The sequence below is a fragment of the Amblyomma americanum genome, chromosome 1, assembly GCF_052857255.1.
Source record: "Amblyomma americanum isolate KBUSLIRL-KWMA chromosome 1, ASM5285725v1, whole genome shotgun sequence".
In the NCBI taxonomy this organism is placed as follows: domain Eukaryota; kingdom Metazoa; phylum Arthropoda; class Arachnida; order Ixodida; family Ixodidae; genus Amblyomma; species Amblyomma americanum.
The window spans coordinates 543708425-543735902 of NC_135497.1; positions in this window are offsets into that span (position 1 = coordinate 543708425).

Below are 27478 nucleotides of genomic sequence, written 5' to 3' on the forward strand. Positions count from 1 at the left end.
ACAATTAAGAAACGAGGCATTCAAACTTAGTAGCAGTAGGTATGCGACGATGCATGCTACCAGAAACACTTCTAATGCATCAATTGTCCCGTTGTTTAGCATGTTTACAGCAGTAGAGAGCTACTCTGCGTGCCGCCATCTTCGCCAACAAATTTCGGCTATATCGCTCTGAAATACATGCGCTTTCGAGGAGCTTGCAGGCACAGCGGTCGCGAATCGGTAACGCGTCCTCGTGTGCCGAAGGGGAATGCTATCGCGTGCAGGGTCGAACGAAGCAACAAAGAGATCAGACAAAACAAAATGAAGCCGTATTTGTAATTTAAAGGAAAGGAGCCAATAAGAAATGTAAACGAAAAGAAGAAAAACACACTCACAACAGGCGTACAACACTGCATGTTAAAGGAGAGAGTTCACCAAGAACTGAGCCTCCCAGGTGAAACGGGGATGCCTTGCAGACAGGGTGGACGCGGGTGGTAGTAGTGCGACGCGTCGCTGGCGCTGCGTCGGAGGAAGCTGCGGAACGAACCCAGTAGGTATTAGGAGCTGAGAGGAAGACGCCGGTGGATTCCTGTCCGCAGGCCCAGGAAATTGGCAGCAGCAGTAAAAATGTAGCCATGTCCCGTCGACGGCGTCACGAAACACCGGATGCTTAAATCAGGCTATACAAGAGTGTCTTGCCGCAGCACTGGCCCTCAGTCCATCGGCTGCCACCTCCACGAAGGCAAGGATCCAAGGGAGGTCACGGCAGCACGGACCCTACGTCCGACGGCAGGCACCTCCACGCTTGAATGACAAGATCTCCGCTGCTCTGTGTCCATTCACACCTCGGTTTTCTGACACGTCAGCTCCCCGCTCCTCGTGCTCGCCACGCTCTTTGTCGCCGTCGCCTCGCACACACACTTCAAACGCTCAACGCTGGGATGGCAGACGCAGTGCTCCGCTGTCCGACGCACCACTGTCGACGCACCGCTTTCACAAATCCTCCTAGGATATGTTGCTGCACACCTCACAACAGCAACCCCTCCATTTCACGTAACTAGTAGAAAGAGCCAAGATTTATCGAGCCACAGCGCCAAGTGTAATCGTGTTTTCGAAATTATAGAAACTGACAGCGCTATTTATAAAGACTGGATACAAATCTCTAATTGCTACTAGGCGCCTAACTCTATTAGTTGAAAAGATAATTATTGAAAATTAGTTATCCAGCTTACTAGTTAAAAAGATTGTCCACTTTTCTGGTGTCCGCCAACACTGTTAACGCTATGCCACAAAAGCCATGTTTTTACGTTGAAAAGCCGATTTTTGAAAATATTTGAGTATTCGCTGGAACACCTGGTATATTAGCCAGTTTCTCGTGCTGAACTTTGGCTGGTGTGAAAGTAGCCGCCTCTGCCAGTCAATCAAGGACGACGGTTCGTTGAGTCCAGGTTCCAAGATGCTACAAAGCACGAAATTTCTCGCCACAGTGGCTGTTCAACGATTATTCACCCACAACCACGTGCATAACAGTAAGTAGCGGCGCAAAGCATTTCCGCGATGATGACATGCGATAGAGATTTACTGATATAACGGCTCCCGCGCCGCCTAATCGCAGGCCCAGAGAGGTCGAGAGAAAAGCGCGCGCAAGAACGGCTGCATACTATAGGCAGGGCGCGTATCTCGACAAGAGACACGCGCCGTGAGATTGCGCTTGCAAGCAGTAATGCCACCGTTGCCATGATCTTGCCTCTTCTGCCTTCGAGCGGGAACACGGAATTGTGCGGCCGGTGTTCGCGCCGCGGGAATGCTTTTCGTGGAAGCGAAGTTGACCTTTGCATTGACAGCCGCCCCTGTCGGATGGTCGTTTTTTTACTATAGGCGGCTGCTGAGGAGCCCAACCTTCATGGTCGCACCAGCTGCTGCTCCCTGAAAGAATACGGCGCCCCAGCTTATCGCCTCCGCAGTGTTCCGTTTTTGGCTGAGGGATGCACGCAAAAAAAAAATTCCTGCGTTAAAAATACTGGCCTATTGAAGCGCTAATATTGTGCACGCAGTAGTTCGTTTGAGGTTTAACATAGGCCCTTGCCCTAGGTTGTCAAGGCTGGCGTGCACCTTTCTCTCACGTCGACATCTGCACAGCCGGCGTAGTGGTTAGGCGAAAAAGCACAGCGTGGTGTCGAATGACTGCACACCTTAACGCTCCTCCAGCGGAAGGGCATTGTATGGCTGAAGCTCGTTTCGATGTGGCTCGACTGTTATCAAGCGCACAAGTTCCGCCTTCTCCAGCTGCCCTGCTTCGGCACGCACTGAGCAGAAGAAAAGTGTCGCAAACAGCTCGGCAGCGCGATGAGCGCACACTGTACCGGTATGGCGTCGCAGAGCAGCGCTCAGAACGTTCGGTACGCCGCCGCGGCTGACCCGTCGCCGCTGGTGAGATCGACAGTTGCGGACGCACGTCACTGCTACGGCGTGGAAGGCTGAATGTGCGTCTGACACCGCTAACTACGAGAACGCCTCGGCAGTCTTCCCGTTCCGCATGGCGTTCTTGTACCCGGGTGTGGCCCTGCTGCGCACCGTGGACCCCGAGAGCAAACCGCCTTTCGACGCTTCTGGGGAGACGGCAATGCTCATGAAGATCCATGAGTTGGCAGAAGAGATGGTAACACGTGAAGCGGCTGGCCACGTGAGCGACTTGACTGCCACGAGCGCTGACGGTGGTGGACTTCGGGGCTCCCGCTGCACGTGCCCAGTCAAACCCGGATGAATAATTCTTGATGACACTGGCAGAATCGTCCCTTATGCCGCTGGCCGATGCGGCGGACAGCTCGGTTCGCGCCTCAGTCCAGAAGTCTTCGGCGACAGAGAGTCTGACGTCATGGAAGGCGTCATCGGAGAATGCGGCGTTAATGGCAGCCAAGCGCCCTCCACGTCAGCGGGCGATTCCGCTGAACAGTCTTCCTCGACGGTGATTACGCAGCAGAGATGCGGTCGCCACCACAAACCGACGCCGCACAAGAGTCCCGGCGCCGAAGACGCCAACTTCAAGGGCGATGTGGTTCATATGCGGTTGCTGATGGTTCGCGGACAACCCCAACGCAGGATGAACCATTACTACAAGTGAGCTGGTTTGTTTCTTGAGTAGATTTACACAGAGCTTGCTTCTGCTTTGGACGCTGTATTTTTCGACGCATACAAAAAAAAAAACGCGAAAAAGAATTAAATCTTTATTCAATGATCGGGGATGCTGAGGGCCGTGAACAAAAAGCCTCTTAATGTTCTTGACTAGGTTCATGGCTCCTTATTTGATGGCAGCAGGGCATATAGCAAGAGGTCGCGTTTTTGTTTGGTTATAGTGAAACAGAACAGTGCACTAAAGGTATGCACACAAATTAAACTTCACATATTCCAAGACAGAAAATACAGTTCAGTGACGATACGATTATATGCATGCACAAAAAAACTGCATTGCTTAACACAAGTATTTATGAGATTATGGGATGACAAGCAAATGAATGATCAAATGTCTCTTTAATGAATTGCATTACAAGGAGAACAAATCCCAATTCTTGGGAGACGTAGAACACTGGGAAAACTGTAAGTGCGATATAGCAGGCACAAATACTGTAAGTTAATTTGTTGGCATGAAAAAAAATCGCCACCACGAACATGCTCAAATGCATCCTTCATCGTGCACACGAGGATTACAAAGCGAACTCTAGGTAAGGCTCGTGCATCGTTTGCAGTGTCTTTCGATGACATGATAACGTTTTGTTCGGATGTGTCGCGAAATATTTTACCCCGTAGCACCAGATAGCCGCTCATGTTGCTGGCATTCCGGTGCAGCAAAGGAAACCGAAGCGAAGGCGTCTCTGCTGCCAAGCAGAGGTTGGCGTCCGCCTCGTATAGTACCGCTTTCGTTCTGCCAATCTGGACGCCGATCACGGCAAAGGCGGTCGCGAAGGACAGCTGCGTCACTATAGAACGGACAAATTTTCTTCAGCGCTGGTGGGCGCCATTGCTTTGACCCCGCGCACTTGCTATTTTTCTGCTCTGATGGCAAGCTCCTCGAGCCCCTGCCGTCGTTCTGCGCTTGCGCCCGTAAAACTGCGCTGACTTTAAACCGCGTCACTTATCGATTACAGGGCGCGTGGGCGCTTGCTCGGCTGTGAGCAGCTGTTGATGGGGGTGGGTGAGTGATACTATACGGTAATTGCGACTAAGCGAAGCGCTTTGCGCATGACGCTATGCTACGCTATCGATTATTGTCAAACTACCTCCATTGGTTGGTCGAAAACGTGCCCCCAGTCTTGGTATGCACATAAAATGCATGTAGAAAGGTTTCCAGTCTGCTCTGGTTTAAGCAGTAGCCAGTGGGTTAGCCAATGTGTCTCTATTTCGTACTTATACTTTTTCCCGTCAGTTTTCTCATCCCCAATATACGCTAGTAGGGAACCTTGGCAGCCGCAGTGACTGCTCACCTTTGTACATTTAAGTTGCATATAAAAATGTGCATTCGCGGTAACTCGTAAGCTGCCTCTGCGCGCTTGCTTGTGTTTTCGCGTTGGTCCTCGCTTGTGGTCAGACGAAGAGTCTACTCTGTAAGGTTCGCTGTGAAGGAGTCGTGAGCTCGATTTCGCTGCAGATCTGGGCAGCTTATGCCATCACCTCCCCACAAGCACTGACCTGGCTTCCGAGTTAAGTTCGCGTTGAAATCACAGCGACTGTTCGAAGCTTTGCGCGCTCAAGCTGGCGAGTGTGTGGCTCATTTCAGCAACATGCAGAGGAGAGGCATTCTGCGGCCAGACTGCACCTAGCTCAGCGATTCCGAGGACGACTTCCAGTTCGTCCGGAGGGACTACGTTGAGCATCAAGGTACAGACCCTTGCGTGTTTTGATCGTGTGGCATGCAGGGCTAGTCAGGCAGGGTCTGAGGGTGTGTCCCGAAACATTCGGCTCCTTCCTTAGTTAATTCCCACCCGGCGTGTGTGCTGAGACACCTGCCAGTTCTTACGCGTCGGTAACACTGACTGTCCTGGAAGGAATATGCACCCAGTGCACGGGAGGGGGCATCAACGTAGGCTTACTGGCATGGAAGGCGCGCACGCATCGAGTTGGCCTTTCAGATTAGCCGCATGCTCATATATGGAGCACGTGGATAATATGCACTGTAAAAAAATTCCGTACCTGTAACGTAGACTATGTACGTTTTACAAATGGAACCACTTCTGTTTTGAATGAAACGTAGGGAATGACCGTACTTCAGTCCAGCATTGAAGGAAACGTCTGTGTTCCTCCGTAGTCGTTGCAGGGAAAAATTTTAAACATTGAATTTTAGGGATCAAAAGTTAACACGACAGGACGGTTGACCCCATAGGCTATGTGTGCCAGCAAACTCACTAATAACTTGCTTAAAGGCAGCAAAAACAGAAGATGTTTATAATGTGACGCCACGTTTACATGATGAACCGTTGGCCCGCGGACTATAGGCGTCACATGACGTCCCATTTTTGATCTGTCTGGTATACTCTTAGCCATCAATGTCCGCAAACTAGCATGGCAGATGACCGTGAGCACGTCTTATGAGATTAACGCCATGTGCAAAGCTGAAGATCCGAGGAAGGGTGATAACGCATTACTTTGCTTCAAGGTTGAGTGATTGGTACAAATTGTGAGCAGCGTTAAATAACAAAGGCTGCATTTTGCTATAATGTTAAAAGCTGACTTGATGAAAAAATGGTTTCTCCACGTTGCTAGCCACATGAGAGTAACGTTTAAAAAAATGTTACTGCAACATTTGCTTTCTGTTAGAATTGCTGCGTAATGAGGTCAACTGTTAGAGAACATTTAGACACACAATGGTTGGACAACTTCTCCAAATTGAAATTGAACCCCAGCTGAAAGTACATTGCAAACATAATGAAAGTCCACAAGTTGAAAGCCGAATTTCCATCTGCCGTTTGGTAAGGAAACGACGCGCTGAGAAAACCAAAAGCATGGGCAAACAAATCTGAGAATGCACTGCAATGTAGCAGTTCTACACAATCATAAATCAAAAACGCCAACTCCTTCATGGATAAAAAAAGCACAGACAACAAAATATTGCTCATTATGATGTTTAATTTAGTAGGTACCTGTTGCTATCCATTCAGGCCTGCTCTTCTTGAAGAGAAATGAAACGCCACCAAAAAGCAGCGAGCAGCCATAATTGCTGCAGTGAAAAGGAGGATGTGCACCATCGATGCTGTTCCCCCATCCTGAGTAGGAAATTATTGCATTTTTTTTCTGGAAATACTCAGAAAGCACGAATTTTCTATCCATCGTTTACTTAGCTTGCACTGACACAACCCATTGTGTACTCGGCAGCTTTGACAAACAAGCGTGCCAGCCGATAGGCACCGAAGACTGTAGAACCATGCTAACTTACAAAAGATGAATGATCAGAAAAAAAAAGCTGGCAAAAAATGAGGAATTCCTTATTTATACTAAATTTTATACAATACTAAGAATGTGGCTAAAATATGGCATGAACATTCTTTTTTTCTGTTCACTTACAAACTTTCTAGCCTGTGCTAACTAATTACTGCGGTGTAAATAATGAAACATGCTAGCACTGTACAATATGCTGTAACACTTATGAAATACTCCCCCTACAAGACTACAGCATGCCTCTTACATGCGGTAAAGTTTATATCTGCCAAACTAGCTAGTCTCCAAGATGAGACACCAAGCCTCTGACATCTGGCGATGTGTAGCTCCCATGTAGTTAGAGTGATTGGAGATGCTTCTTTTTAATGGCATTTCAGTTAATGGGCGTGGAAGAGCCTGGTATGAAGGGGAACAACTAGACACCATCTTTTTAAGTAACATCGCAATAAGCAACGTGCCTTAGCTTTCCTTCTGTTCAAAAAGGAGTTACATTTTCTATGTTCTGTGTTCACATAACTGCTTGCATGTGACATTTTGTCTTGCTGGGAGGTGCTTTCCCCTGTTAAACTACAGTTCTAACACTGGCCTTAGTCCTCTGCGCCTTCTTAATTTTTTGCTAGTGTTCACCCTATGTCGCGTAAAAACTCACGCAGATCTCTACTTTTCTACTTTCCCAACTGTCACATCTTCTCTGCCTTTTTCGTGTCCATCACTGCATCCGATGCCTTCAGGACTGCTGTGCATAATCATTTTAATTAATCTGCCTACACATGTATTTATGTTAGTCATTCACTCCTCTCTACGATGCCGATCGGCCCTGAGAGTAAATAAGTGAAATGTAGTCTAATCTAGGTCTGAGCAATCACGCATTATGTTCAGTTTATTTTACCATGTTGACCAGTAGAGTGGAGGGCAAAACCTGCTAATTGGAGCTGGGCATGCCTCTTGCCCCTACACTGGAAAGCAGCAGGCACTATGGCATACGTAAGCACTAATGACAGCAGAACATGACAAGTGTGAAGTAATTCAGTAACGTTCCTTGTGTTTACTACAGTGCATACTCGCTGCTCAGTAATTTATTACCTCATTAGACATTCCGCATGGAGAGTGTACAATGATCTGTTTTATTTGAACATGGCACCACAGTACAATGACAATCATTAACCTTGTGCCAACACAACAGCAAAAAAAACTTCTGCCCAATAAATGCATTGCTTACAGTGCAACCAAGAGACACGAATGTGCCACCACGGCACATGTTTAGAAAATAAGCTCAAAATATTAGTGACAATAAATTTGAGCAGACAGCAATTCTCCACACCCCCTTGCTTAAAAAAATTTACAAAGGTTGCTCCTCCGACGGTACGTTTGGACGATGCGGCTGTAACATTAGCGACAGTTCAACTACGTGCGAAATTCAGATATAAATAATTAACGCCAAATCACGCGGTTTACTGCGAGGCGCCAGGGCGCGGGCAAACAGTAATCTTCTTCAGGTATACAGTGGTGCCACGCCCTGAGGGCCGCTGCTCGTCGAATTCCATTCATGGCCACGTTCACATCCAACAAACTTGTCACAAACATCACACAGGTGTTTAACATGATGCAGCAGCAGCTAATCATTGCTGTTGGCCAGTGCTGAATTTTTTCGCTTGATAAACGGAATCATCCACCGAAACGTGCGTCGACTGTTACTCGCCATATTCTTGCAGTCCCACGAGGAAGAGCAGCTTTTCCTTCGGCTTCAAGTCTGCTCTTTCGTGCAGGGCCACTTGCATTGTAACGCGTATTCTGCATGATCGTTTTACTACGCACCGATGCCGCACGGGACAGCAAGATGTACACTCCACTGCAGCGTTCGGGCTACACACATACACACACATAGTAAAGACACACAACGCGCAGGATGCACGCAGCGAACACGGAAGAACAAAAACCCATTCCAAAGCGCCCGTTCATTCAACTCCACAATGCGCTAACGGCGCACATGTTTCCGACTGCGGGCTTGGCTAGCGCTTCGACTTCGCCATGACTAGCCATGGCCAAGCTGCGCTGCAGCTGGTGGTAATAACGTTCATGCAACGAAAAGAAAAAACTTAATATATCAAACCATTCAGGTTGTCAGCTAAAAAAGCTACCGTAGAATTAAATACACCTTATATGCTTTTGGCCCCGCCGCGGTGGCTCAGTGGTTAGGGCGCTCAACTACTGATCCGGAGTTCCCGGGTTCGAACCCAACCGCAGCGGCTGCGTTTTTATGGAGGAAAAACGCTAAGGCGCCCGTGTGCTGTGCGATGTCAGTGCACGTTAAAGATCCCCAGGTGGTCGAAATTATTCCGGAGCACTCCACTACGGCACCTCTTCTTCCTTTCTTCTTTCACTCCCTCCTTTATCCCTTCCCTTACGGCGCGGTTCAGGTGTCCAACGATATATGAGACAGATACTGCGCCATTTCCTTTCCCCCAAAAACCAATTATTATTATTATTATTATTATTATTATTATTATTATTATTATTATTATTATTATTATTATTATTATTATTATTATTATTATTATTATTATTATTATTATTATTATTATTATTATTATTATTATATGCTTTTGCCGTTGTGCGCCTTTGCGACATCAGCGACGTGAGCATGAACGTGAATACGCGGACGGCGCTATGAATTTCCCGTGCAGCTCTGCAAATTGCAAAGGGCGTGGCTGCGCCGCTGACTTGTAGACATGCTTGCAGAGGTAGTCGCTGCGAACAGGTGGAAGATTAATGGACTGAAATTTGTCAAGGGAAGTCAACGGCACTGAATATTTATTGTTTCTGTGCATTGCGAGTGACTTTCGCGGCAGCCACTCGGCAACTTCTCCGGTTTGGCGAACTTGTGAGAAGGTGAGCCTTTTGCTCTCAAATTTTGAAAGCGGTTTTTGTTTGTGTTGTAACCCTGCGTCGCGTCGCATGTTGTGTTCACGATAACGTCAGTGCAACGTGCATGCGATTTCTGTCTCTATTTGAAGTAACATTGGTCGATCAGCGTAAACTTTTGGATTAAATTAAGCATAAACTGTCCATGTTAGTACTGCGTGTAGAATTTGTTTTGATATGATTCTGCACAGGAGATGGTCTTCTGATAATTTGTGTACCTCAGATACTGTCTAGAGATTGGAAACCATTCATATCACTGAAACAACGTTGGAAAACTGTTTTGCGTTCATGCATCTGCTGTCCTTAAACTTGACTTTTCGGCAATCATTCGCATGACTTCTTTGGATCTGGACAATTGACTACTGTTTCTAGGGGTACCTGGTAGCAGAGCTCCTTGGGACGCCGAGTGGGGCATCTGTTTGTCCACGTGCCGAGTACCAAAGGTACCATTCCTGACTTTTTTCCAAGTCTATTAACCCCATATTCATTGCAAAGATTACAGTATGTGATCAGGTAGTAAAAAATTGGTAACTTCTGCATATTTAAGAACAGTTCAGAGAAATGCACATGCAGCATCAGTATTCTCTCGGTAGACTAAGACCTGCAATGATTTCTTCTAGGACAATGGCAAGCAGTAGGTCAACTGTACACAAATTTATTTTCTTCTGGTGCAAAGTAAAGAGTGCAAACATCATAAGGCAAGTCTCTAGTCTGTTTTGTTCTCACTGCATTTGGCAAAAGCATAAAATAAAATGCTGTATTTTTTATACCCTAGTTTCCTTTACTTTGATCAATAGATATTGACAGTGAATAGCAAGGCAACTCCACACTGACGATTTTGCCTTCGGCAGCAAAAGAGGGAATGCCGTACCCCATGTGCTATCTCGAAAGACTCAAAACTGCGATGGACAGCTGCGTCCACAGCTGCTATCACATCTCACGCGCATGCACTCGTAAGACACATAATAGTTATTCAGTCTATAAATTCCAATTCTTTGTCCAGTGAATCCTCTTACGTCATTTTCAAGCCACTGAGTCATAGCTCCTTTCACTCGACCGCCCCGGACCAATACTACAGCGATTGTCATCATCAGCAGCAGCCTGACTACATTCACTGCAGGACAAAGGCATCTCCCATACCTCTCCAATTAATCATGTCCTGTGGCCACCTTATCCTCAAAAACATCTTTATCTTATCCACTTAGTTATCATGCTATCTCTCAAGGTGCACCACACCATGAGAAACTTCATGCACAGTGCAGATATTGACTGATATTTAATGTGTTCAGGAACTTCGAAGTGCCAGGGGATAGGTTGATGGCAAACAAGTGCCACATCATGATGAATGGTGTGAGTTACTTCTTAGTACTTTGACATAAAAGTGCGTCGAGGGCGGATCACTGTTTAGAGTGAAGCCACCAGTCAGTCCAATGCCAGGGAGAAGGAAGCTAGAGTAACTTCACTTTGCTGTCTTCCCAGCATGCCTCAGGCGTCCATGGTGGATGAAGTGAAAAGCCGCCAGCTTTCCCTCTAGGGTACCCAAAGGAACTCTATGCCCAAACACTACTGCGACTCCTGCCGAATCAGATGTTTAATAGGACATGCTGAGAAGCAGACAATGAGCAAGCAAATGAAACATCCCTGAGGCACGAGACTCACTCACATTGGCGGGATTTGAAGACACAAGCTACTTTTCCAAGCTTTGCAACCAAGAAAGCAGAGCACCAGCCCTGGCCATAGCGTATACCCATTTGATGGACAGCTGGGTGAGTGGAGTGCAGAAGCGGTAGCCTAATGGCCGGGGCACCCGCCTCGCATTTGGAAGGTGCTGGCCTCAAGCAGCAGTGTGGGCGGGTACCCACCAGTTTTCTAATGGGTACAAGGTTTCCCCTGACGTGGTGCGCGGCTCTTTTGGGGTGAAAGCTTTGGGAAAAGGGTCTTAGGCCAACTCAAGCTCAGCGGCATATTATAATAATGTTACCTCTCTCCATGAAACTGAGGCTCGAGTACCATATGCCTCAATTGTTATAAAAGGTCCAATCGCGCCTTGTTAATATTGACACTTTAGTTCCCCCGTAAAAGTGTCCATAAAGCGAGTCATCCATTATAATGAATGATTAAGGAAAAAATATTTTAAAAACTTTTTATGATTACAGACTGGTTCTGTGCATAATGGCGGGTGGTGAAGTGGAAATCGAGCAATCTTAGCAGCTCAAGGTGCACTATTCTAGTCGGGATTATCTTGAAAACCTTCCGGTGCCGGTTGAATCATGTTTGAAGCACCTAGTAGTCGATGAGGCACACGGCAGTGATTCCTGATATGATGAAATGTCTCCCACTATGACTGTTCACATCCCAAAAACTCTATACTCACTAGACGAACGGGGATGATTGTGGTTTTAAATCTGCCGCACAAAAAGAATGTTTTAACCAGCAACTTATACAATGCAGTGAATTGTAAGTTGCTTTGACCGGTCACCTTGCCACGGTAAAGCATGAACCCATGCACACACAAGGAGTCCATCACTATGGCATTTGCACATTCACACTGCCTACCGCAGGTGTTATGCACACAATTTTAAGGAGCAGAACATCTGAACATCTCGTAGTAGTACTCGGGATTTTGTTTTCATCAAAGTCCATAATAAAGGGTCTTTGAAAGGGGCTCAAATAAAGTTGCGGTATGCCTGGGATCTTAAAGCACGCCACTTCACGAATATTGTCTAGCAAGAATTTCCTGATGTGCTTTGTAGAAGCTGAGTCATCTGTAGTCAAAATTTCAATTTCAGTGTCTTCGTACCTTTCCCTCTCCTCTCGTCACTTCTTAACACTCTTGTTTTTATGACAATACAATGCAGTGATTGAGCAAGCTATGTGCTCTCCTTGGAAGGTGTTTCAGAGCTCCTTTAACGGTTTGACAAAAATCGGGAATACCAATTGGCTCCATGCATTTTCTCCTAGTGCATTATCCGGACAGCGAGTTTCCATATTAACAGAGCCTAAATACATTAAAAAAGTGTGTTTCCCCGGAAAACTGCGCATAATTCAAGTTGTCCATATTAACGGAGGTTGTATTAAAGGGGAACGACTGTATTTCAAATTCGCTACCACTGATGTTCGTTCCGCACATTTATGGGTTCAAGGCACAAGAGAAATAGGTGCAGCGTGGAAGCAGAATAAAAATTTTCTTTTTTGCAACATGATATCACAACGCAAGTTCATGCTGTCAGTAGGCATATACTTCTTTGGCGGACAGCCATTTTCGCGCTCCTGATTTGATGGCACAATGCTAGATGCTTCTACAATACAACCGTAAAGGCTCAGAGTGTCAAACTTCAATCTGGTTAGTTGTAAATACAGAGGAAAAAAATGGAACAATGCAAGAAATGCACGGAGAGAAAGGCGCATACACAGCACCACTAAGCCTGCGTCTTTTCGTCCTTGCTGCGCTGTTGATTTATCCACAATAGAAGCCGACTTGGTCCACAGACTGTTCTTTTTGATAATACTAAACACGGTAGCCCCGGTGCCGGTATAAGCGAAGGGACTCTCTGTCCCCCATGTTTTATCAGGCAGCTCTTCAGCCATTAACTGGAAGAAGAAAGGCTGGCCGGCTGGGTTTTTTCAGTATTTGTTTTCTCAAACGCTAGGTGAACTACTGCGCAAATCAGGACACAGGCAAGAAAGAGACACCAGAAAGAGATGCCCCTTTATTTCGTTTCTTTTATTCCTTTGATCAAAGTTATCTGTTAGTCTAATCTGCAATATATAGTCTGTTAACCTGATGTAGCGGCTTTTCATACCACGTGCTGGGTTCGAAGTGATAATGGGATGAGTATCATGCTTCAGCGGAACTGTTTAAATATGTCACGTTTCCATAGAATAAACAGTTGGTAGGTGCGCATGTGGTGTCTCTTTCTTGTCTGTGTCCTGATCTGCGCAGCCGTTCAATTCATCATGCACCAACTCGCCCCTCAGGCCGTTATACTCAAACACTAGGCATTCAGCCAAAGGACTACGTCAAAGGGGACCCAACGAGAACTTCACGACACAGACATAGTCATAGCATCAAGCCAATGTTTGCCCGCACGAATTTCTACAAATATTCATTTTTCCGAAAACAATATCCGACTGGAATTCCCTGCCTCATGATTCACCTCTCCTTTCTTCAAACTTTTGAGAGCCTATATGTCTGACAGTATGGTTATAAATGATGATTATTTATTAACAGTGCATAGTGTGCCTCTTTGTTTATGTTCCTGTGTTTGGGGCATGTACTCTAACAAAGTGTATTTGCTTTGTAACCTTGTTAATTTTTTGTTATTATATTTTCTTGTTTAAATTGTAACTTCACCATTGTTGCTGATCCTAAGGCATAATGATTACTAACAAATGTATGAAACCTCTCCTTCTTGGACCGATTCGGTCTGCAGTATAAATAAATAAATAAATAAATAAATAAATAAATAAATAAATAAATAAATAAATAAATAAATAAATAAATAAAATAGTGCTGGTTTCAATAGAGTCCTTGATTTACACGACTTCTTGAGCCTTATCCCCGCTTTTATACTCTGTGTGGAAGATCGGTGTAGAGGTAAGTCGCGACGCCATCTGACAAGAGGGGGGGGGGCAGTCATACAGAGTGGTCACGTGATGTTCGTAGGGACGAGAACTGCTGCATAGTTCTGCAGTGACCCTGTTGTAGTCCAGACACAATTGCGCCCGATGCTTTTCTGCCGTCGGTCCATTGTCGCTCTGTCACCAAGGAGACACTCCCGCTAGCTTTACCCTGCATTTTAATATATAGTGTGCAGTGCCATGAAAGGTACGGGAGTAGTCTGCATGAAAAAAATAAGGGATGCATGTTACTTCACGCTTGTTTTGTGGTCGTCTTGTCTAAGGCACAAGAAGTTGACAGCGTGCTGCCAGCAATAAGAATCCATTTAGTGAAGCTCATGGCAAATGTAGTGTAATACGCCAGCAGGCAAAGCATTACGTATCACTCACCACAAGGAACGCACTAAGTTTTGATCGCAGATATACGCACCACAAACAAGATAGCCATAAGAGAAGGGAGTAATTTGGGAGTGAAAGAACAAATAGAGAAAAGAATGTGATAGCTTTGCATTAAGTAGAGGTTCTCAAAGCTGTTCCGTTGGTTACTAGTTGTTTTTGGAAAAACAGTAAGTAATTACCAGTAATCGATTAGAGAAAAAGTAACTTAATTACCCAGACCGTTACCACTTCAAGAAAGAATCTGATTAATTAGAAAATTACAAGTAATCAATTACCTGTAACACGTTACGTCCAACACTGGCACCGGCTCCCTGTGTGTTTGAGATTGTGGTGCACAGTGTCAAAATGTGCAATGGGGCTTTTTAATCCAACAAATCCCATCGTTGCTACGCACCCATGGCTTTTGCATTTCTCTCTTTCTCTCTCTTTCGGCATTCCGTGTAATGGTACAAAATAGCTGGCATCCATGTCAATACTCTTATGTGACCTTTTCCAATAAAAAAAATAAAAAATGTATTTGGCTTACTGTTATAAACTTCTGCTTTTCACTAAAAAGTCAACCTCTAACTATGTGCGACCAAGTTCTTTCTTTGAGTACTATTCTCAAGTCAATCAACTCTATCGTAAGGTGCTAACTGCGTGAGGTGATAATTGCAACAGTGAGCTGAGGGCCGCTGAACCTCTAAGGTTCTCGATTTGCAGAAAACTTCGTCCATCGCCCGAAAACGGCTCGTGAAAGTAGCCTACAGAAAAAGGTGTTGCGGGTACATACGTGACTTCTCATCTAGTTTATATCATAACTGCTTGCGCTGGCGCACGCATGCGCACCAAGCATGGGCTCCAGCAATCAGGAGCATGCCACTGACGGATGCACGATAACACACTCACTCTCTTACATATAGAGTGCGCCATAGGTACTTCGTTTAATAAAGACATTGGTTCATTGTTTCCTTGCTGCATCCACGTTTCACTTTAGCAAGCCCAGCAATGATATTTATTTTGGAAGTAAATTTTTTTTTGCGTGGTTTATGTAATGAAGCTGCCAACATGCATGTACAATTTACTGAAAGTTTGGTAGGAGATGTGCAACCTTAAAAGGCGGCGCATTTCTCATTTGTTGCATGTCCCAGCATCTCATAAATGTAAATATGCACCACTGTGCAATGGACTAGTGCAAGTCTAATTGTCTGATAACACAAGATGACTGAACACTGAAGCATCCCCAATCGAGAAACACTGCTGAAAGCACCACTCTGCTGCCAAGTTTCACTTCGTGTGGGTGTGCAAGCGGCAGTGGCAGAGTTATGAAATGGCGGTCATCACTGTACGGCACGTGACGAGAAACATCTCTTCATGCTGTTACCGCTCCAGTGAAATCAAATGAGCTTTTTTCTGCCGACGTACAACATTTTCATTTTGATTGTTTTCATCTGTTTTTACTCAAAAGGGATCTTTTATTTTTCTTTTGCTTGCCCTTTGCTTTAGGTTGTTAATAGAGGATCTTATGTTCCTTATGCCAACCACATACCGTAGTAACATTCCCTTGTCATTTGGAGCACGGTTTCACTCGATACCACAGAACATAAAAAAATTAATGACAAAAATTTGATATTTCTGACAGTGAGTGAGCAGGGCAGCAGGAAGAGAAAAAAATATTTTCACCTCTGTAGGCATATGTAGGGTACAAATTCAAGCATAGAGCCCAGCCTGCTGCTCCCAAGTCCACTCCAAATGCTGCCTGATCTGTAATGCAGTACACATTGCCATGTGACTATAAACAGACGTGGCTGATTTCATGATGCGTGTCTTTAAACAAAACACCCAGCAGTTGTAAAAGTGGTCATACCGAACAAGGGTCATGCTTGTGGAACAAGGGTTCTCAATGTGCTGTGGAACCCTGTGTCCAGACTTCATTCCTTCCTGACACGGAAAAAAAAAATCATGCAGACACGGAGGACAAAAATACCCATATGCATTTAGTAACAACTGGATGAATGGTGAAATATCCTGCTATGAGGAATTATATAATAAATCAGTCCCGAAATAAAGTGGCTAAAGAGTGCAGAGAAAGGAGAGAGATCCCGGCAACCAAAAAAGTACTTCAAGGAGCCCATTTTTCGAGCCCTTGCTGTAAAGAAACCTGAGTCAAGCTTGTTTTATATGGCGCACTCTATGCTTATGAATCAAGTGTACAATTGCCAAGGCCTAAATATTGCATTCATTCCGAACCTGGCAAGAAATTACACAGGCAGAATGGTGTTTCCCCAACGTCTCTCTGCAAATCGTGTAGCTGAAAAATCTCAGAATGATTTTAAAACAGCAGGAAACTAGAAAATGCATAGATAAAAATACAAACTGTTCAAACCAGGGCCACAGCCTGAACATGTGGAAACCATGAGAGTATGCATATCATTATACCAATCACAGCTCACTGTGGTCAAGTAAAATCGAGCAGGGAATCGAGCTGGGAGCTGGGAACTCACTGCCTCTGCACAGGAAAATAACAAAAGGAGGCAAGAAAAAAGGACACTGCAGATCACTGTAATGCTACAACTGCAGCTAGTTTACACAGATAAATTCAACAACCTCACTCTCAGAATGAGTCAAACAAGTGAGGGATCCTGCAGCAGCCGAAAAACAAGGTAAGGACAATTGGCAGCTACTGGTAAAGACATACATGAACATCTCCCGCATTAACAGGACAAGTATTCAGCAACAAACAAAAACAGTACAGTGGATCCATCGATACATTAAGTGCCGTATATGTTGCTTGCATGGAATTACACTGGAAAGTGATTTTAGCAGCAGCTGCCTTGATGCTTGACGGCCACGTGACGCCCATGCTGCGGCCGCTAGCTTCCTCGCACTGTCTGTTATTAGTGGATGCATTATTTTTCCTGAAAATCTTTCCCACAGCTTCCTCAAATGCATTGGAGCATGCAGAACAAATGTTGAGAAACTGTGGTAGGGATAGGCATCCCAAATGTTAAATAGAGGTGTTTAAAGAAGCTCAAGGAATTATACCTAAGCAGTTACTTCGGTTGTAAAATCACATACTTCCAGGGACAACAAATCTAATGCCAGCTGAAGGCCAATGAAGTCGTCTCAGTATGTAAGATGACTTTCTTGTGGCGTCCATGAGTTTCTTACAAATGAGTTTCTTGGCAGTGGCAGGCCTGAGCGAGTAGCAAAAACTTCACTGCAATGTCATGCTGTACAGAAGGTTGGTGCCACTACGAGGTGCGCGAGTTTTTATTTCACAATCAGGCAACTTATATTTAAACTTTGGCTCCCCGCTGGCCAGCAACCCCTTCTTTCGCCCTTCGGCAGTGCCACAAAGAAGCTGATTTCCTGCACTGCACCACCGCGTGAAAAATAAGAAACATACGAGTGGTCCGCACAGGTAAGTGCCACCTACCTATAGCGAAGCCCGACGATTTCATAGCGCAAGTCGCGTACCCCGTCTGCTGAAGCTGCGAGGAAGGCAAGAATATTCCACAGTCAACGCGTTTACGCTGGCACACAGACACAACGGCTGCGGCCAATATTTATAAAGAGGCCATGCGCGAAGGACATGAATCTTGAAAAAGACAAAAAGACAAAACAAGAACGCAATAACATTGCGCGTGCAAAACCAAGTATTCTCACAGCACTCTGCTCAGTCTGGAGAAGGCTGAAGGCAGGACTGCCTAAACCATGGACTGAAAGGAAAATTCCCCGAGCTCGCATAGCGCACACAAACGAGGCACTGCGCTGGCGCGTACAGCCGTTGCCTGAAACGAGCACCATCGTCGACCTCGGCATTATTTGCGTGTCTGGGTTGGAGAGGTTTGAGAGTTATTTTTCGCAAAAACACAAAGCCTAAAAATTCTCTGGCATCACATCCGGCAGCCAAAAACACCCACTCTTCCGTATCCTCATTTCCATCTCTGCTCTGGTCAGTTTTGCAGAGTTTGTTCTCCCAATGTTCTGGTCTGAACAAGGTAACGGCTTGGCTGGCTGGCTTGGCGCGATGATTGCGTCGAACGTCATAATTCCGTGAGGTGACGTCACAAATACTTGACAATTACTAACGCCACCTCCCTACATCAGGCTGACGCAGAAGCGATGTGTCCTGCTTCTAAGAGCGGGCATTTGTGTTAAACTTTAAAATGCGATCAAACAGGTTTTATACGCCAGTTGCGTTCAATACTTGCCTATGATGACCGTTACGTACTAAGCAAGCATAAAACAGGCTTCTCACAGCCTTTCAGATTTGGTGTCTCTACCCCCCTTTTTAAGAAGGAAGAATGATGAGCATACGCCGCTGATCAAGTGAGAAGCGCTATGCTGCCGTGCGGTCGCCCGCAGTACCCTCTTCCTGGCACTTCTCGCTCTAGCCGCTAGGTGGCGATACAGTGTACGGACATTGCAAATAACATTCAGCGCAGGGACCGGATCACAGCGAGTTTCTCAACTTCACTACATTGCCCACCTTTTTTTTCGTTTTTCACGTATTTAATTATTCTTTTCATTTTTTCATTTGCGCCCCCTTTATAGCCTAAGGCAGTACACATCGCTTAATATAAAATATAAAAAAAACAGGTGGTCGAAATTACTCCGAAGCCCTACACTACGGCATTCCTCATAGTCCACGTTGCTTTGGGTCGTTCAAAACCACATACCACTACCTAGTCATCATACAAAGTGTGTCATTATTCCAGTTGTGCTATTTTGAAGCACAGGATCAATATTACGCCAAAAAATATTCTTGTGGAAAAGCAGCAGTTTCACCTCTTTGGCGCTTGAATCTGTTTCCAAGCATGCAAGGTTCATGCTTTAATGCTAGGATCAGCGTAGTATTCTAGTTCGCTATAGGTCAGCGCAAAATGTCACCCAAAATGGCGTTTCTAAATTGAATAATTTTCAGCATCCTATGATGCCAGTGAGGCCCGTTGCATTAGAAAACTCCCAATTCTAGAAATTGTCGGTGCATGCGCCGCTTGCGCTGGGGCCCGCTGTTAGCATTGTGCTCCCGTATTCTACAACTGAATTTCCGGTCCCGCTAAATGGTGAGCACGCCAGAACAGCTCGGATCGCGTAGCGTAATGAAGCGCAACGCACCAGCGAAGCCAATGTTTGGTTTCACCCCTAAGCCTAACAGAAGTATCCTGCCGTTGTCGACGCTTCTCGCCTTCTTCTACTTCTCCATCTTCTCCCTCTTTTCTTTATGGTCATTTTATCTTTGGTGACGTCACAAAGCGACTGATTACACTGACGTTTCTGCCGAACAACGTCCATTAAAATGCTTCTCGCTGAAACAAAATTTGTGTGCTCATAGCCGAGGGATCGCGTGCCCACAAAGAGCAGATAAACCAACATCGGGGCACCATTCCACTGCAATCAAAACTAGACTTTTGTAAACATAATTATTTATTTAAATAAATACCTCTAAAACTGAGGAGAACAAACGCAGTGTAAATCAGCGTTCCATTTGTTCTTATGCACAATTCGAATACCTCGCGGCAGAGCGGAATTGCCGCAGCGAAACGCAACAAATTTTAACAATGGCGGCGCATTCTTCACGTCGAAACGCCAATTTGACACCACTGCATATTGTTTGCTTATCAGTGCTTCACGTGACATCGTTCCAGCCAATTAGGGTTCAGGAAGCGAACCTTCCCAACATGCAGTTGTTTTCTCCAAACTAGTAAATGGAGCGTAACTATTCTCACACCTACCACATGAAGCCTCGTTTGCCCTTCACAACCACTTATATTTATCGGCTGGGCATGAAGAATGTGCTAAAAATCTATATTCAGTGCCACGTTAATTTGATGTCAATGCGTTAACTACATCGGAAAATGATAGCTTCGCGCCTTAAGTTTGAAATGCGTGACCAGTGATTGACACATTTGAGAACCAACAAGAGGCTACGCAGTGCTGGCAGGCGATTGTTAATGTCGAGAATTGGGCCCCTAGTGCCCGCCGTAGCCCCCAATACAACCCCTGGTCTAAAATAAATATAAAAGAAATTCTGTTTTCTTTTTAAATTTTGGACCTTCGAAAAGAACACCTGGTATAAGCTTGAGAATTAAACACAACTGAAAAAGATTTGAAGACTAAAGGGAAAACGTCATATATTATTCAGAAATAATAAGAATAAAACAAATATGAATGTGCCACTACTTCTTAAACATTATTTAGGGTTTTTTTTTCGTTTCCCACTTCCTGAATGGCATTGTCGTAATTCTGGTAGAGGATGAAGCACATTTCTGATTATAATAATTTTCAGTATCACCGCCGCACGGGCCGGCGTTCTAACTGCGGAAAATACAGGAATGCGCAGAGGACCTTCTTCAGATAATTGTTTAGCTTTTCTTGTCGTGGGACTTGCCCTGAATTCCCGCTTTTGAACCTGCTGCTACGATCGCCGAGACTCCCAGGGTCAGCCTGCGGGCTTGTCCCCATTTCCAGGCTGTAGTGGCTGGCCATGCCTCGTCGAGACGCCGTCAAGTAAGGACTGCTGAGGTCTGTATCAGGCGTGGAATACTCCCCGATCCGACGCCAACCACTGAGGCCGGCGAATAAGCTCCAGGTTAGTGGCAAGAGCTCTGCCACTTCTTCGTTCCGTGCTCTAGGCAAAGTAGCGGATTTCTTTTTCATTAGAGAATACGAGCTACTTGTATCAGAGCGGCGGCTTGAGTAACATATTCACGTTTCCAACTCTTGTGTTCAGTTGCGTAGTTCTTGCAGTTCACTATAAAAAAGTCAGCTCTCACCGCAGGCCGTCAGCATGGCATAATAGCAAGCTCAAAGAACTGTGCGCCGGTTCTCGGCCAGCAGGGAATCCGAAGCCGCACTTCCTTCAGTTGCAGTACCAGGGTCCTACAAGGCTGATGGATGGGCAAGAGGAACCCGTGCATCATTACCTGCGAGGATGAAGTACCAGTGCTGCGTGGATGTGCATGTAACACTGTCCGCAGAATTAACACGAAACGAACCCTCGAGGGCATCTCTTCGCCTGTCATTAGAGATATTTAGCACATCGGAGACCTACTAACTTAGACGAATACCGGTTCACCGGACGCCTCTTGCATACGCGCAGTGGAATAGATGGGGTCTGGCGGGGCCACTGCTCATGTACAGCTGGCATTCAGTAAACCGGTATGCGTCTACGTTAGTACGTCTCTGCTGTGCTAAATCTCTCTATTACCCCCGCTGAGCGCTGGCAGCTATCCGGTTGATCATCCACCCGAACATTTTAGGCAGGGTTTCACCGATGTTTTACTCAAAGGTAGAGCTATAACATTTGGGCAAATGTCCGGACCAAATTTGGACGTCACCACCATGTGGGGCAGGGTTATTTATGGTTGGACGTCGCGTTTGGTCCAAATCGGCGAAGGTCAGAGTTGCTGGACTAAATTTTGGCTGTGACCCGGTAAATTTTGAGGTCGCCATCATGTCGGGCGCCCTCAATTATGGACATCGAATGTGGTCCAAATCGGCCAAGATCTTACTCGGCCGCGGCGGCCGCGTTTCGATGGGGGCGAAACGGTGGACGTTAAGCATCCCAGGTGGACGAAATTATTCCGGAGCTCTCCACTACGACACCACTTTTTCTCTTTCTTTTTTCACTCCCACCTTCTCTTACGGCGCGATTCGGGTGTCCACCAAGATGCGAGAGAATCATTGTGCCATTTCCTTTCCTCATCCCGCAGCGGTGGCTCTGTGTTATACTAAACCATCACAGAGGCAAAATGATAATATATCCACCACCCCACCCATCTTTGACACAAAATGAAGGTGTCGGCTGGCGAAGGCTGCAGACAGGAATATTCTCAAATCTACACATCCCACATAAAAAGTTTCCCAGTCAATACAGGGAGACATTCCCATGGTGTGGCGCCATCCCAACACTATATCACATCACATGGGAGTGCAGAAATCACTTCTCGTTCCACAAAGAAGCAAAACCCAGTGCGTAACAGTCGGAGGGCCTGCTCACCATCGGCGTGCTCACAGTCCGAAAATGATTGGTGCAGCACGCTCTCAAAGTGGCCAGGCTGAGCGGTGCTCTGGAATATGGGCGCCGACCACTCAAGACGATGGAGACTTCAGTAAAACATGAAGACCTCTGTTAGCCGCTGAAAACTGTAAATAGAGCAATAAAGTTATTCCATTCCATTCCATGACGCCTGGCTGCTAAGGCGAAAGATTCGGGTTCGATCCCGGCTGGCGTTATAGTTTCGATGGACGAGAAATTACAGATGCCTGTAGTAAATTTCGAAGGGTGGTTCGTTGCGGCCGCGTTTCGATGGGGGCGAAACGGTGCACGTTAAACATCCCCAGGTGGTCGAAATGATTCCGGAGCCCTCCACCACGGCACTTCTTTTTCTCCTTGTTCTTTCACTCCCACCTTCCCTTACGGCGAGATTCAGGTGTCCACAGAGATGCAAAACAATTACCGCGCCATTTCGTTTCCTCAGCCCGTAGAGCTGGCTCAGTGTTAATGGTGCTTGGCTGCTGACCTGAAAGACACGGGTTCCATCCCGGCCGGCGTTCGTGTTTCGATGAACGCGAAGTTACAGACGCCGTAGTAAATTGCGAAGAGTGGTTCGTTGCCTTCTTCCTTCGGAGGCGCATAGGATCTCCCAATGTGGTTATTCAGCGGTGATGAAAGAGGAGATTATAGGTGATGCAGGTGATGAAGACGAGGAGATTTATTTGCAGAATTTAGAATAGTGAGAACTGCAAGGCAGAGAAATGAATTTACAAAGACAAATTCAATAACTAACTTAACTGATCTCACGCAGAGAAACAGCCGTCGAACACCTTATTTATCGACTGAAGATCTCAGTTAAAGCCTAGGTATTCTAGAATTAGGTGCTAAGCACGGAGCCTCTCGCTAGACTAGACAGATATGTAATTTTTTCTTGCATTTTTATGTTTCGCAAATAAAGATGTTAGGGCGGTGATGTTTCAAGACCCATCCTAAACTTCTATAAATCAATGAAGTTTTAATACCAGGTAGCCACAGCCCCTGAAGGTTGGGCACAATCTCGAGCCCAGAGTTAAAAAACACATCAAGAAAACATTCCGAACACCCTGTCTATGCAGAACACCTCTGCTCTTTTCGCGTGATTTTTCTTCCTTTCCACTCAGCACGGGCGTCTTCACATCCGGCTTCTTGCCGCGTCAACTGCGTGCCACTTCTCAAAAGGCGACGAGCTCTCGCTAATTGACAGGGCGAGTTGTTTTCCGGCTCATTCTAGAAGTTTCAGATAGAGGAGGCAGGAAATGAGCCCCGCGACGCTTCGGTGCTGGCAAGAATGCATGAAAACAAAAGGGCTCCCCGAAAAACTGTTCCCAGCTTCGGGATCTGCTGCCGTGGGAGCGCCATACCGCATCGAGCGGCGCCGCCTGCCCACTACTACACTTTGTACGCGCCACGCGTGCTTTTTATCAATTCTCGGAGTCGACCCTTGTAGCGACGCTGTTAAGTCGACAATAACTTCCGCACCTTTGTGCAAGTTCGCGGGGGACGCGCGGGCGAGGAGCTTCGAGCACTCTCCGCGTTGACCGGAGGGGTGCAGTGGCTTCAAGCTAGAGTAATTAAAAGCATAACGAGGCATTAATGAAGCGCGGCCTTACAGCCGTGTACTTTGCGATGTAGGCGCACATTCAAAAAACCCCAGGCGGCTGAAATTTATAGAGCCCTTCGCTACGACGTCCCTCATAGCTTGTGTCGCTTTGTGACATTGAACCCCCATGGAAAAAATTAAAAACTCCTTTCCTTAAAAAACAATTTTTCATTTTCAAATTTCGGAGGAAGACCGTAACAAATTTTTGGAAAAGTCCCAGCAAAATTTAGAGGTCGTCATTCTGTCGGGCGAGGTCAAATATGGTTAGAGTACTATTTCTATCCAAATCAGCCAAGATTATCTGCTAAGTGTAAGGTTTCACCTTGAGGATGGCTGAAGGTCTAACGCCGTCACTGAACTGGACTGAAACTCGGCTTTTGCATTGATCCACCGGCGTATAAGCATAGCAGCGCAAATTTCAGTACAAGCTAAGCGCTCGTGCATTCGTGTTAAGTCTGCGGGTGGCAGTACGTCTCTTTATTCTCAATTTATGTTGTGAGGCGATTTTTTTTTCTCACATCGCGTCATGTCGTTGACTGGCAAAGCCTCGGTCTTTTTTACTCGATAGCTTACTTGGATTTACACCTCTTCTTTTGTGGCTTATTATCATCGCGCTAAGTGTTCTGAGCCTGCTCGAGAGGTTTGTTTCGTCACGTCATGAACAGGTGCCAATACCCACCTTGTGTCTTGATCAAGTATCTGCCTGTGCCATATTTGGACTAGTATTGATGCTTTTATTCACACACACACAGACACACTCGCGCACGCACACATGCACACACACACAGACACTCGCGCACGCACACATGCACACACACATGCGTGCACGCACGCACGCACGCGCGCACACACACACACAAACACACACACACACACACACACACACACACACGCGCGCGCACACACACACACACACACACACACACACACACACACACACACACACACACACACACACACACACACACACACACACACACACAACACACACACACACACACACACACACACACACACACACACACACACACACACACACACACACACACACACACACACACATTCTGTTGTCCATAGCAGGTGGTGACTTGGTCAAAACACGTATTCTTGATCGGATAATTTCTTGCTTTGAAGGAAGAACATGAGTCAGATAGCTTCCAGGAAGAGCTGTAACTAATCGGAAGAGATACCAGTCTTCGAGGCTTTAGTAGGGCAAGGCCCAACAGACGCAGGTTTTTTCCTGGCCGCGGCGGTGGAATTTCGATGGAGGCGAAAGTCTAGAGGCCCGTGTACTGTGCGACGTCAGTGGACGTTGAAGAACCTCGTGTGGTCGAAATTTTCGGAGGCCTTCACTACGGAGTCCCGCATAGCCTGAGTCACGTTGGGACGTTAAACCTCATAAACCATATATATATATATATATATATATATATATATATATATATATATATATATATATATATATATATATGTAAAGGTGTTTATTGGAAGTGCAGGTCGGTTGGCGTTGGTCGAACGGCGACACGACGGACAAAGGCACAGGCGTCACTCGAAATCCCAGCTACACTTCATGTACTTCGTCTACATTTTCACTGCGCTGCATCAACTCCTGCCCATCGGTCCCATTACAGTTACTTCCCCGCCGAAAAAGGAGCCATCTTGGCGACTTACGGGGAGGAAAGCATTGGCGGATCATAGTAAGGCTTGAGGCGCTCGACGTGCACAGTTTCGCGCCCCCGGCGACGGTGGTGCGAAGGGGGAGCGAGCGGCTCAACGATGTAGTTCACGAAAGAAGGTTGTTCCGCAACGCGGTACGGTCCGTGATAACGAGAAAGCAGTTTTGTGGTGAGGCTGGGAGTGGAGTAGGCTCCCCGAGCCAAACGAGGGCGCCAGATGGGTATGAGGTAGGAGGGAGCGAGGAATCCCGATGGTGCTTTTGATGTCATTGGAGCTGTGTAGTGAAAGAGCGGGCGAGTTGCCGGCACGCTTTGGCATACAGGTGAGCTTCGGAAAGTGATGTGGTCTCGGAAGGCTCAGGGCGATATGGAAGGATGGTGTCTATGGTGGATGTAGGCTTCCCGCCATGTAAGAGAAAGAAAGGAGAAAACCTTGTCGTTGTCTGCGTAGCCGTATTATACGCGTACTTGACGAAAGGGTGCACTTGGAACCAGTTGGAGTGGGCTGTGTCAACGTATATGGCGAACATGCCACTGAGTGTGCGGTTGAACCGCTCAGTCGTGCCGTTGGTCTGGGGATGATAGGCGCTGGTGCAGCGATGTACGATTTGGCATTGCTTATCAGGACCTCGACGGCGTCCGATAGGAAAGCACGGCCGCGGTCACTTAAGGGTTCTTTCGAGGCGCCGTGACGAACAAGACTGTGTAGAATGAAGCGAGCGATATTGTTTGCGGTAGCAGATTTGAGAGCCGACGTTTCGACGCAACGTGTTAGGTGGTCAACGGCCACGATGACCCAGCGATTGTTAGCCAAAGTTGTTTGAAGCGGGCCATAAAGATCAATGCCGACGCGGTCAAAGGGTCGGCCAGGGCAAGGTAACAGCTGCAAAGGAGCGGCAGGGGGCCGGAGGTGTTCTCTCGACGTTGGCAGGCGGTGCATGACCGAATGTCCTGATCTATGTAGCGGTACATACCTCGCCAGTAATATCGAAGACGAAGGCGAGCATATGTTTTCAGTACACCGGCGTGGAATGAGGCGCAGATGGCAGCACGGAGGTGTCGGGGAATCACGAAGAGCCACTTCCGGCTGTCGGAGAGGTAGTTACGGCGGTATAAGAGGCCATCACGAATGGCGAAAGAGTGGGCTTGGCGGCGAAGGGTCCTGGACGAAGAATGCGGCAAGGAATTGTTCAGGAAAGTGAGCAGCGACTTGATCCAATGGTCCTTCAGTTGTTCGAGAGCATATCAGGAACGTCGAACGACGAGAAATAGTTGGCACAGACGAGGGGAGAGGGTGAATCGCACGGGAGCGATGAACGAGAAAGGGCGTCGGTGTCCGAGCGCTTCCTGCCAAATCGATAAATGACGTGAATATCGAACTCCTGGAGAAGTTAAGTCCAGCGGGCGAGTCGGCCAGAAGGATCTTTTAGGGAGGATAGCCAGCAGTGGGCGTGGTGGTCTGTGACGACATAGAAGGGCCATCCGTAAATGTAAGGTCGGAACTTGGCAATCGCCCATATGATGGCGAGACATTCTTTTTCTGTGACAGAATAGTTCTATTCAGCTTTGGTGAGGGCGCGTCTGGCGTAAGCGACAACACATTCTGGATACCAAGACTTTCGGTGCGCAAGAACGGCGCCCAAGCCCACACCGCTTGCGTCAGTGTGAATTTCTGTCGGACAGGCGGCATAAAAATGGCCTGCGCTTCCAATAAACGCCTTTACACTTGGTGGAGGTGACTCGGTTCCCGTCCCGGTCCTCATCCTAGAACTTCGAAGCGCAACGCTTCTCGTCCCCGCCACCATCCCGAAAGGTCCGAGCGAACCATCGCAG